Genomic DNA, 13,887 nt, shown 5'->3' on the forward strand with positions numbered 1-13,887 from the left:
CTGGGGGACAGTTTTACCTATTTTTGTGCAGCACAAGCTGGTGCAGCCCCTGAGCTCTTTCGGGGTTGGGAAGAGCTCATCCCCTCTATAGTTGCATAATTCCTTCTCTGACTGCAAAGCATCTGCTCCCTAGCACCTTCCTGGGGTCTTTGGAATGCATCTATGCCCCAGGAGGCACTCAAAATGCTGGAAGATGACCCTCCCTGGCTTCTGGAGGAAGACCACAGCCTGGCTGGTCCTCAAAGACACCAGACTGACAAGAAGCCCTGGGGACCCAGCCTCCAGCAGACGAGATCCCACTTGGAGTTCCAATAGGTCTGCCTTCCCTCCACTCTGAAGTCAGATCTCTTCTTACCCTGGAATAACCTATCCTCTCTATGAGCCCTATTTGCCTTTTTCTTTGCTTGGCGAGAGAGATTCAATGACATGTAGACCTAAACAAGAGGCTTCCTCCTTCTTCCTCCCCAGTGAAGACTTGCCAGATGTCCAGGTCACCCTAACTCTAGCCAGTTACTCCTGAGGGCTGTGCTTCTACAGGCAATACAGCAGTAGGGTGGAGTGGGATGGGGATGGGAGGTTGAGGGTCCACTCCAGGCAGGTAGGACTGCAGGACTTGGCAGAGGGTAGCCAAGGAACAAGGAGGAGGAAGGAAATGACAGCAGAACTAAGGGCCTGGTCTCCTGGCTCTCAGAGCTGTATCTCATTTGCTGGAGTGGTGTCAGGATCACTGAGGGCACTGCAGCCTGCACTTGGGGAATGGGAGTGTCACCAGGTGGTAGGGATGGAATTATAGAATAGAATGATCAAACAGTTAGAGACTCCGTGAGGGAACTGTAGATAGAGAAGAAATTTTATGGGGTTTTGGGAGACCACAATAAGACTGATATATTATATATATATATGTGTGTGTGTGTGTGTGTGTGTGTGTGTGTGTGTGTGTGTGTGTGGAGAGAGAGAGAAGTTAAGTGAAGGTGGTTAGTGCCGTGATGGGCCAAGATGAAGCCAGGATGGGTGGGGCGGCACCTGGGACTCCAAACAGATGAGTCAGCCATAGGCTTGGTCAGTCCTGTGAAGTCAATAGGGACACGTGTCTCGAGCTGTGATTGGAGGACTAAGAGAGCCCCAGCACATGCTCAAAGACAAGGTCACGAGGAGGGAAGCACAAGCGATGATCCTGCCCAGTAAGTCTGTCTCCCTGGGGCCAGAAAGTTGATGCTACTTTTACTATGGAAAATGTAGTCTGTGGATATTGGGAAAAGAACTTGGTCAGTGCACGGACTGTGAAAAAGTAAGCAAAAACCATGATTACTTTCACCACAGTGCATATTCTAAACCATTTCCTCCCCATCATGTTTCACAGCATATTTTTACAGTTGGAACTATACTTCATTGTATTTTGGTTTTCATTGTTCTTTGCTCTGTACTTTCCCAAATATTTCATTATAAACATTCCCAAACATTCCACAAAGTTGAAAATTTTTTCTAGGTAATACACAAAGATTTCCCACCTCAATTCTACTGTAACCATTTTACGGTACTTCCTTTGTCATGTGATTATCCTTTTGTCCATCCTTCTATCCATCCATGAATCCCTCTTATTTCCTGATGCATTTTGTAATAAATTGCCGACATCAGTATGCACCTCTGTAAGTATTTTAGCAAGACTGCCATTCAGTGGTGAGCTATGTTTGTTTACAGTAGTTTCTTTGAAATAAAAACTTTATGTGCAATGAAATACACCCATCTTTTTTTATCCTGTCTTGTTATTTTTTATTTGAAGCATAGTTGATTTACAATGTTGTGTTAATTATTGCTTAAAGTGATTCATTTATACATGCATACATGTTATAAGCATAGTGTGTATATATATATATAAACATATACATATATTCATTTATTTAATCTTTTTTATGGCTACAATGTGCAACATTAGGAATAAATGTAGGAAAATATAATACATTTACATTTTTTAATTAAATGTATAAAGGAAAACAGCAAAACAAACAAACAAACAGAAGACAGTTAAAAGGAAAAAAGAAAAGAAAGAGAAAACTCCACAGAATGACAAAAGATCAACGTAGAGGCAGAGGTTTATAACAACAATAAAAAGTGTGACTGAGTATGCAAATATACGTATATACCCACAAGGAACATCAAAACAGATAAAGAAACATAGGGTGTATTAAGTTGACGTGACAAAGGACACTAAAATTATATTTACAGGAACAAAACTAACTAAAGAACAAACTGGAAAACAAAACTAGAGCAAGGTTCTAGTTGGGGAATAAAGCAATTAAAAGTGATATATTTTGAGAGGAAAGAAAGAAAGAACAGATATGCACACTTAAACAGAGGTAGATAAACATAATTTATATGCTATAATAATTAACTGCAATGGGAAAAGAACAGTGGAAAAAGCAAACAGAGAAATAAATGTAGGAAAATAATAGGTGTAAAAAATAAAAAAAAAATAGAGACAGGTAAATGAAAAATAAAAGGAAAACTCTACAGAAATGCAAAAGCCCAACGTAGAAGTAGAGGTTTATAAAATCAATAAAAAATGTGACTGAGGAAAACAAAAGCTCAAAATGTTCAATAGATATTTTAGTACCAATAAAATCTACAACTACAACAGAGGGTTGTGGCATCCAAAAGAATCTACAGAGGAAGTCAAAAGATAAGAATAATATATATTTTATCTTGAGTCACTGCTGTCAGAGTCCAATCCATACCTGGAAGTCACAGTCTACCTCACTTCCCTAGGATGCTCTTCAATATTTTGTTGATATCTGAACCTGCTGTGACTGCTCAGGTACTAATCTTGTCCTACTTCTATGTGTTCTTGCCTGCAATGTCCACAGCTATCAGAACTAGGGCATTTTCTTTTGTGGGACCTTTCAATGACCTTTTACATATTCTGTAGACACAGGGGCTGCCTAGTTGATCGTGTGGATTTACTCTGCAGCCTGTACAGCTGGTAGGAAGGTTTTGGGGTCTTCTTCCTTAACCACATTGCCCCTGGGTTTCAACTGCGGTTTTATTTCCTTCTCTGCATGCGGTTTGTCCACCGAGGTTTGCTCCTGAGGCTGCCCTGGAGGACCTGGGCTTGCCCCTCTCAGGGCCAGATGTGGAGGTGGGGTAGATGCTTGGGTCACAGCAGTTGTGGCAGCACCATGTACTCAGGGGGGTTGGTGACTACAGCACAAGAAATATAGTGCTCTAGAAGGGCATACAGTATTGGCCAATACACTCCAGTATTCTTGCCTGGAGAATCCCCTCACTGATAGAAAATCCTGGCAGGCCACAGTCTACAGGATAGAAAAGAATCAGACACTACTGAAGCAACTCTGCATGCATAGACCCAAGACATTATTTGCCTGTGACAGCCCTTCCCCGGTGAGAGTTGAGCATGAAGTTGGCACAGCTGCTTGGATTGTAGGCACCATGGCAGCGCCAAATGTGCAGGGACTCAGACTGCCTCCACTGCAGGAGTTATGGCCCTGTTAGAGTCTTTTTTCCAGCTTCTTGTAGCTAGCGATCAGGAGGCCTCTTTGGCTACTTTTTGTCCATAGCTGCACCCAATCGGACATTTTGAGCATTCCCTTGTCTGGGGTCCTTATCTGTTGTCCAGCACGTCAGGCACATAGAGGGGCCCCTTCACTGGAGTGCTACTTGTAGTTACATGAGTCAGGCATTTAAAGGGGCTCCCTGGGTGGAGTGCTGCTCTGCAGTTTGGTGAGTCGGGCACTTGATGGGCCAGCCTCTATTATTCAGCTTTGGATGCTGGCATGTGGAAAGAGAGAGGCTACGGTGATGGCTCCACCCCTTACATGCGACTCAACAACTCAACAGTATCATCTTGCTTCCATGGCTGCCTGGCTTATCTCTGCAGGCATTTCCCACTACAGTCTCCTCCCGCATATCCCCTTAATCCATCTCTCCATAGTCAACAGCAGCTCTCATCCTGAGATAGCTTCACAATCACCACCTCCAGCTCCCAGCTGCTGTGACTTCTAGGGGACCTGCACACTGTCTGGGGTTTGTATCACTGCAGTGAGGCCAATGAAAATAATGTTTTATTTTCATTCCATTTTGGCGGCCACAGATCAATTGTTTCACTCTTAGCCTTAAATGTTTCTCCTCTCATCCAGATCATTACCCCAATGTGGGGATTTGACACTTTCTTCAGTTCTCCCACCCATGGAGGGCAGGTCGAGTCCCACTAACACTCCTGTTCCCCCCAGCCCCCAGTTCATTCATCCTACCAATTATGTGGTTCTATATATTCTTTTCTATTGGCCAGGTACTCCTGTCAGCTATCAGCTGATGTTCTGCAAGCACTTCTGTGTCTGAAGATGTATTCTTGACATGTCCCTAGATAGAGAGGCATGCCACATCCACCATCTTGTTCATCTCAAATTTTGACTATTAGAAATGACTGATATGGGCAATAATGTCAAATCTTTGGGCAAACTTCTTTTTTTTTTTTTTCATGCTTATTGGTATAAACCTGGGAATGGAATAGCTGGGTCATATGGTAAACTAATGTTTAACTTTTTAAGAAGCATCCAAACTGTCTTCTACCATGGCTGTAGCATTTTGTATTCCATAAGCAGGCCATGAAAGTCCAAATATTTTCACCTCCTCATCACACTTGTTCTTGTCTCTTCTCTCACTAGAGCCATCCTTTTGCTGTGCCCTGCATGTTTAGCTGCCATCTGTATATCTTTTTTAGTGAATTTCACGTTCAAATTTTTGTCCATTTTTTGTATTGGTGCCTTTCATATATTTTGTCAGATTCTTAAGTTTTTCATAGTTTAATGTTACAGTTATTATTTTGATTTTGATTTTCCATTGTCTGTCCTTCCATATAGAAAAGCAATTGATTACATTTCACATATCATCTGTACATCTTGCATCATTGCTTAAATTAATTCTTAGTTTTAGGTATTCTGTGGTTGCTCTAGATTTCATTGGATATTCTACATAGATGTCACCAACAATAAATTTAATTCTTTTCCAAACTGGATAACTTCTCAATCATTGTCTAAGATGATTCATGGACAGAAATTCAATATTAAGAGAGTGGATATCTTTTTGTTGCTTCTGATCTTGGAAGTAAAGCACTCAGTATTCTACCATGAAGTGTGATGTTAATTATGAAATTTGTGACATTCATCAGGTAGAGGAAGATTTCTATTTCTAGTTTGCTAAGAGTTTTTGACAGAACGTGTTTAGTCCTGTCCAGCTCTTTGTGAACTTATTGACTATAAGCACAACAGTCTCCTCTGGCCTTGGGTATTTTCCAGGCAAGAATACTGCAGTGTGTTGCCATGCCCTTCTCCAGGGGATCCTCCTAGCCCAGGGATGGAGCCCAGGTGTCCCACATGACAGGCAGATTCTTTACTAGCTGAGCCACAAGGGAAGCCAAGTGGAGCAAGGGCAAGTATATTCAGTGCAGTCTCACAGTTTGAAGACAGGGGTTTCAGACTGGAAACTAGAAAGCTGAGAAGAGCTACATAAACACTGAGAAAAGGAGGTGGGATGGGAAAGTTTTCTGGAAGTTGCCCCAGAATTAAATGGTCTTAAAAGTGCTTTCAGACAACCTTCTGGGAGGAGAGTAGAAAGATTCTCATTTTCACAGACACTTCAATACAGCCTAATTATCATGAAGGGATTGTTAGCAAGATATTAAAAGCTAGTTAATGGTGAAAGATGAGAAAGAACAGAAAGAAAGCCTGAGTACTGTGGCTGTGAGGCAAGTTTTGGAGGAGACACACTCTCCCTGAAATGTGACCCATCAGAGCTGACTTAGAGAGATGACGATGGCAGGTGAATTTGGAGGGCTCTTAAAGGCATTAAAAATGCCTCCTTTCTCCCACAAAACAGAGTTGCTCCTCATCTCCTGTAGAGGTGTCAGGATGGGGATTTGTGATATCAAGGCTCACCCAGGGCCAGTATTGGCTGGGGAAGTGACTTGCTGATCTCATAAACCATAACGGTGTGACCCCTTGGGGATGGGTATATATAGGGGTGCTCAGCACCTCTGGAACAGACCACTGGGAGTCTTCAAAGGACTAAGGTGACTGGGAAGCCACAAGGCTCTAGAGCTGTTATGGAACAGCTGACTCTAGATACCCAGGAGGAAAAGATAAAGGCCTCCTATCAACTGAGGTCCCAAAAAAGTAAAGGTGAGCTGAACCCACCCATGGTCATCTTGCCTATTGACATCATCTCATAAGACCTTGCCTGGCACATACCCCTTCTCTACCTACACCCCTTCTCCTGAAGCCACTGTTCCCATCCGTCTTCACCCTCTTCCCCAACCATTGCCCTTCTGGGCTCCCTCTCTTGTTTTCTCCAGATGGCCAGGGTAACCATGGGGGTGAATAAGCACACTTAAGCAAAGCAGACCAAGGAAGTGTCTCAAAATAATCCCACCTAAAGAAACTGAAGAAATTCTGAGTCTCACAGCTCTGTAGCCAGTGTTCCAAGGTGAATGAAGAGCTCAATCACCTCCACTGCCCTCTGAGGTCTCAGTCCACCTCCCAACTCTCCAGCAACCCCAGCCCCTGCTCCCTGACCCACTCAAGGCATTCTCAGATATCCTACAGGTTCGGTCCTATGGGGAAGTGACAGAGGTTGTCTGCTACTGAAGGAGGCCAGACAGCAGGCAGAAACACACACTGCCACTCCCTGCCCCCTCAAAGCATAAGTCCAGATCTTTGAAGTCTCCCAGACCCCCAGAACTGGGTGCCTCATTTTCCCTACCTGTGAGCTCAGGGGTTACAGTACCTGCCGCATCTTCTCAGGGCTACGGAAGCCTAGTGTGCATCAGCTGAGACTGGGATAACTTGGGTGCGTGAGACCTGGAGTAGACTCACCATGCACTCACCCGCGGCATCGTGCCTGCGCGCCCCACCCCTGGCCCTCACCAGTAGTTCCAGCCATCAGGCTTGGCCAGCAGGGCGCCCAGACGGTGCTACTCCCTGGTCACTGGGTCCAGGCAGCTGCAGTGACCCAGCTGCACACAGACAGTGCCGTCAGCATTCAGCACCTGGCCTGGAGGGCAGTAACAGCCAAGCTGGCAGCACCAAAGGCAGTGCTGGGGAACAAGGAAGGGAGGGCCCAGGTCTTTGGAAAGCGAGGGGCCCAAGGGGACTGCTCTGGGTTGAGGGGAATGCCTAGGAAACACGATGAAGTGAAGAAGGTGGCTCCAGGGGGAAGGGGCAGACTGAGGGAAGTCCAATGCTCCAGTTCATAACTGTCTTTTCTAAACAAGTTTATGCCAAGTTTTCACTGGAGTTTCTCCTCTGGGGGTGTGGGGGAAAGGACAGCCTATGAGGAGCTGCCCTGAATGGCGTATCTGCCTGATGATGGGCCTGGTAGAGGGTTGAATGGGGAACAAACAGATCTCCTAGGACGGAGGGAGCCGGGGCCTTAAAGGTGGCGGGATAGGTGGGCGTTTGAGGTCTTGGAACTATTTGGGAGAGGCTAGGACCAGGCCCTCCAGCCTCAGTGTGGAGCTCCCCATCCTCCTTGGACAGGCCCGAGCAAGGCTTCTCAAAGCGCCATCCCTTCCCTAGCTGTTTGCTCCAGCATCTTTTGACTCAGGGCAGCTGCCTTGCCACTGCACAGGCACCACTTGACAGCGCCTTACCCCGTACCCCACCCACCCACTGATGGCTGACTGGGTCCCTCACCGTGGCCCTGGACTGACCCCGTGCCCCAACACATGCGTGCGCACTCTTGCACGCACAGGGTCAAGGTCTGCACCCCAGGCAGGGGGTTTGGGATGATCCTCCAAGAAGACTACCCTTTTCCTGTGCGTTCCTGCTGTTTCTATCATAAAACGTGTCAACCGAGAAAGGTATACGCGGCAAGGACAAGGGCTGCAGGTTGAGGCTCACTCGCGCTAATCTCTAGATCCAGGAGCCAGGCCAGCTGGGCTTTGACCTCTATCCTGCCCACCAACTGCGGACGCCCCCAGGTCAGAGGGGCCACACCCTGCTATCTGCAACGTGACCATCAGGAGCCCGATCGCACCATGAGGTTATCGCAGAAGGGAGGGCATGAAGGACCACAGGCTCTGTACTTGGCCCCTTTGAGGGCGGTGCACTTGCTCACTGCAGAGGGAGGATGCCGGATGGGTATACAGCTGTGCGGATTGCTCCCCCGCTCCATCCCCACCTCCCCGCTCGCCTCCCCAGAACATCCCCTCAGCTTTCCCACCTCTCCTCCTTGACCTCTACAGCCTTCCCTGGCAGGTACTGGGAAACCACAGAGCTTTCCAGGCCCTGCCCTGGGTCTGACACCCTTCAGAGTAATCCCCCAGACCCTGGGGTAAGGGCTGGTCACAGGCTCCAGTCTGACTCCATAGCCTCCCGCCCGGCTCCGGCTACAGCCGGACCAGAGTCCCCAAGGGCCCCAGCCTCCAGCTCCCGGGGAATAGAAGAGGAAGCAGTAGCGAGAGGCTGGGCTTGGCTGGGGCAAGGCAACAGGCTCGTCTGGGCTCCATGGAACGCACGGTCACATTCCAGCAGGAGACAGGGCTCCTCTACCTCGGGGCCTCAGCAAAGAGGGGATGCTGAGCCTAGCAGGGGCAGCGGAGCCACGCTGGACAGGGCCCTGCCAGGGGGCCACGTGCAGAAGCAGTGTCTATGGTGCTGGGCTGGGCCACAAGTGGCAGAGCAGTCACTCCATGGGGTCCAGAGTGACCACGTAGGCTGACCTGAGGTGTACAGCTGGAAGAGGCAGAGAGGACAGTGGAGGCTGAAGGGGCCCAAATGGTGGGGGATGGGGGAAGAGTGCAGTGCACAGGACAGGCCGGCTCCTCTCTGCTTCCACATCTCAGGGGGTTTTCCACCCCAGTTCTACCCCTCACCCCTGCACAGACCCATTCTGGAAGGGCAGGGGTAGGGTGTGAAGTCAGGAGAGGCCCCATTCACACCCTCCTCACAAGGCCAGGAGGTGCAGTTAGTGATGAGCCCAGAGACACCAGAGCTGGTGGAGAAGCAATTGGGGGGTGCTCTTACCGGCTGAATGCATCCCCACAAATTCATTGGCACCCTAATGTGTGAGTATGACTGCAGAATTGTGACCTTGTTTGGGGGGGGTGTCTTTTCACAGGTGATCAAGTTACAGTGGGGCGATTAGGGTGACCCAAACCCAGTGTGACTGCTGTCCTTCTACAAAGGGGAAACTGGGACACAGGTACAGACAGAAGGGATGTGAAGACCCAGGGAGGAGATGGTCATGTGAAGTAGGTGGGAGTGATGCAGCCATAGGCCAGGGGAGGCCTTTAATTGCCCACAAACTCCAAAAGATGAAGGGGGCTGGGAACAGCCCCAGTAGACAGAGACAGGTGGGAAGAGTGAGACTGGTGAGAAGGGGTAGGTGAGTGGCACACACAGGCTTGGCTGCAAAGAGCTGCACACTGTGCCTGTGGGAGGGGGCTTCTCTGTGGCCCATGGAGGTCAGCACCATCCTCAACTCCCATGTAGAGGAGAGACAGAGGGTTCTCGGGGTCACCAGGCCATTGCAGGGAGTGGCAGTCTCACCAATTCTCAAATGGACAAAGTACAAAACTGCCCGAGGCGTGGAGGCATCCCCCATGGGTACAGAGGCAGTCACTGAAGGAGACCACTGCCAGTCTTCAAAATTACAAAAGACAGCTCCAAGTGGAGCAAAGGCACATGTATTCAGTGCATTTTCACAGCCAGAAGACAGGGTTTTCAAAATGGAAACTGGAAAGCTGAGGAGAGTTATGTGAACACTGAGAAAAGGAAGTAGGATGGAAGTTTTCTGGTAGGTGGCCCAGAATTAAATGGTTTTCAAGTGTTTTAAGAGCACCTTGTACAAGGAAAACAGACACTTAAACACAGCCTAATTATCAAGGAGGGATTTTAGGCAAAACATTACAGATTAGATAATGGGGAAAGGTGAGAGAGAATGAATGAAAGCCTTAATACTGTGGCTGTGATACCAGTCTCAGAGGAGACACACTACCCCTGCCATGTGACACATCAGTGTTGAGTTAGAGAGATGAAGATGGCAGGTGAGGTTCACGGGCTTATAAGGGGCACTAAAAATGCCTCTTTTATCCCATCAAACCATCTTAATTTCTCCCCTTCCTACCCTAGAAATGTCAGGAAGGGGCTTTGTGATGTCAAGGCCTACCCAGGGCCACCATTGCCTGGGGAAGTGAATTGATGACCTCATAATACATAACGGTGTGCCCCCTGGGCAGGGTATATATGGGGGTGCTCAAGGGAACACCCCTATAAGGCGTACCCTGGTAGGCTGCAGTCCATGGGGTCGCTGAGTCAGACATGGCTGAGCGAATTCACTTTCACTTATTATTTTCATGCATTGGAGAAGGAAATGGCAACCAACTCCAGTGTTCTTGCCTGGAGAATCTCAGAGACAGAGGAGCCTGGTGGGCTTCCATCTATGGGGTCGCAAAGAGTCGGACACGACTGATGCAACTTAGCAGCTCAGGGGCGCTGGAGCAGACCACTGCAAAAATTCAACATTGCAAAAGACTGCTCCAAGTGGAGCAAAGGCACATATTTTCACTGTCTTATAGCCTGAAGACAGGGCATTCAGACCAGTAGCCAGAGAACAGAGGAGAGCAATGTGAACACTGAGAAAATGAGGTGGAATGGAAATTTTCTCATAGGTGGCCCACAATTAAATGGACTTCAAGGTGCTTTCAGACCACCTTGTAGGAGTAAGGTGGAATGATCTTCATTTCCATAGACATTTGAATACAGCCTAATTTTCAAGGAAGGACTGTAAAAACTAGATAATGGTCGAAGGTGAGAGAGAACTGAATGAAAGCCTGAATGCTCTGGCTGTGAAAACAAGTTTGGAGGAGGCACACTACTCCTGCCATGTGACACAGCATTGTGAGGTTAGAGATACGTAGATGGCAGGTAAATTTCACAGGCTCGTAAGTGGCATTTAAAATGACTCTTTTAGGTCTAGCTTGTCCCTTGTATCATTTAAAGTTTGTGTTTCCATGTTAAGTTTCTGTTTCATTGATCTATCCATACGTGTGAGTGGGGTATTAAAGTCTCCCACTATTATTGTGTTACTGTTAATTTCCTCTTTCATACTTTTTAGTATTTGCCTTACATATTGTGGTGTTCCTATGTTGGGTGCTGCTGCTGCTGATGCTAAATCGCCTCAGTTGTGTCCAACTCTGTGTGATCCCATAGACGGCAGCCCACAAGCCTCCTCTGTTCCTGGGATTCTCCAGGAAAGAACACTGGAATGGGTTACCATTTCCTTCTTCAGTGCATGAAAGTGAAAAGTAAAACTGTAGTCACTCAGTCGTGTGTAACTCTTTGCAACCCCATGGACTGCAACCTACCAGGCTCCTCCATCCATTGAATTTTCCTGGTAAGAGTATTGCAGTTGGTTGCAATTTCCTTCTCTGATGTTGGGTATGTAAATATTTATAATTATATCTTCTTCTTGGATTGATCCTTTGATCATTATGTAGGGTCCTTCTTTGCGTCTTCACAGCCTTTATTTTAAGTCTGTTTAATCTTATATAAGTATTGCAACTCCTCTTTTTTCTGTGGTTTCCATTAGCATAAATATATTTTTCCAGCTCTTCACTTTCAGTCTGTATGTGTCCCTTGTTTTGAGGTGGGTCTCTTGTAGACTGCATATATAGGGGTAGTGTTTTTGTATCCATTCAGCCAGTCTTTGTCTTTTGGTTGAGACATTCAACCCATTTACATTTTAGGTAGTTATTGATAAGTATGGTCCCTTTGCCATTTACTTTGTTGTTTTAAGTTTGTGTTTATACATGCTTTCTGTGTTTCCTGTCTAGAGAAGTTGCTAGGAGCTTTGTTGCAAAAATTGACAACACTAAAAGCTGTTTTTTTTTTTTTGAGAAGATAAATAAATTGACAAATCATTAGCCAGAACTTATCAAGAAAGATAACAATCAAATCAACAAAATTATAAATGAAAATGGAGAGATCACAACAGACAACACAAAAATACAAAGGACGTTAAGAGACTACTATCAGCAACTATATGCTAATAAAATGGACAACTTAGAAGAAATGGACAAATTCTTAGAAAACTATAACTTTCCAAAACCAAATCAGGAAGAAATAGAAAATCTTAACAGACCCATCACAAGCACAGAAATTGAAACTGTAATCAGAAATCTTCCAGCAAACAAAAACCAAGGACCAGACGGCTTCACATCTGCATTCTACCAAAAATTTTAAAAAGAGCTAACACCTATCTTATTCAAACTCTTCAAGAAAATTGCAGAGGAAGGTGAGCTTCCAAACTCATTCTATGAGGCCATTATCCTAATACCAAAACCAGAAAAAGATGCCACATACACACAAAAAAAGAAAACTACAGGGCGATATCACTGACTAACATAGATGCAAATCTCCTTAAAATTCTAGCAAAAAGAATCCAACAACATATTAAAAAGATGACTATCCTGACCAAGTGAACTTATCCCAGGATTGCAAGGGGTTTTTAATATCCATAAATCAATGTAATACATCACAGTAACAAATTGAAAGCTAAAAATCATATGACTATCTCAACAGATGCAGAATAAGCCTTTGACAAAATTAAATATACACTTATGATAAACTTTCCAGAAAGAAGGAATATAAGGAATATACCTTAACATAATAAAAGATATATGACACACCCACAGCAAACATCATCTTGAATGCTGAAAAATTGTAACCATTTCCCCTAAGGTCAGGAACAAGGTAAGGGTGTCCACTCTCCCCACTACTATTAAGCATAGTTTTGGACGTTTTGGCCACATCAATTAGAGAAGAAAATGAAATAAAAGGAATCCACAATGGAAAAGAAGAAGTAAAATTCTCACTGTTTGCAGATGACATGATCCTTTATATAAAAGCCCTAAAGACTCTACCAGGAAATTACTAGAGCTAATCAATGAATATAGTACAGTTGCAGGATAACAATTAATACAGAGAAGTCCCTTTCATTCCTATATACTAACAATGAGAAAACAGAAAGAGAAATTGAGGAAACAATTCTGTTCACCATTGCAATGAAAAGAACAAAATACTTAGGAATATAACTACCTAAAGAAACAAAAGACCCATCTATATATGTATATATAAAACTATAAAACACTGATGAAAGAAATCAAAGAGGACGCAAATAGATGAAGAATTATACCATGTGCATGGATTGGAAGAATCAATATGTGAAAATGAATCTATAAATTCAATGCAATCCCTGTCAAGCTATCAATGGTATTTTTCACAGAACTAGAACAAATAATTTCCCAATTTTCCTGGAAATACAAAAAACCTCGAATAGCCATAGCAAACTTGAGAAAGAAGAATGGAATAAGAGGATTCAACCTGCCTTATTGCAGGCCAGTCCAGGTTTGAGGCAAGAGAAATATTGCTCAAGGCTGGTGAGCTGGGATGACTCAAAGGGATGGGATGTGGAGAGAGGTGGGAGGGAGATTCAGGATGGAAACCACATGTAAACCCATGGCTGATTCCTGCTAATGAATGGCAAAACTTCAATGTTGTAAACTAATTAGCCTCCAATTAAAATAACATATTTTAAAAAATTTAAAGCTTCTTTTATCGCACCAAACCATCTGAATTTCTCCCCATTCTCCCAAAGAGGTGGCAGGTTTGGGCTTTGTAATATCAATGCTCACCAATGGCCACCATTGCCTGGGGAAGTGATTTGTTGACTTCAAAAAGCACAAGGGTGTGTCTCCCTGATGAGGGTTACATATAGAGGTTCTCAAGGGCTCTGGAGCGGACGACTGTGAGTCTTCAAAGTGGCAATGACAGCTCCAAGTGGAGCAAAGACAAGTGCATCCTTTGCATTCTCAAG

The sequence above is a fragment of the Capra hircus genome, unplaced genomic scaffold, assembly GCF_001704415.2.
Source record: "Capra hircus breed San Clemente unplaced genomic scaffold, ASM170441v1, whole genome shotgun sequence".
In the NCBI taxonomy this organism is placed as follows: Eukaryota; Metazoa; Chordata; class Mammalia; order Artiodactyla; family Bovidae; genus Capra; species Capra hircus.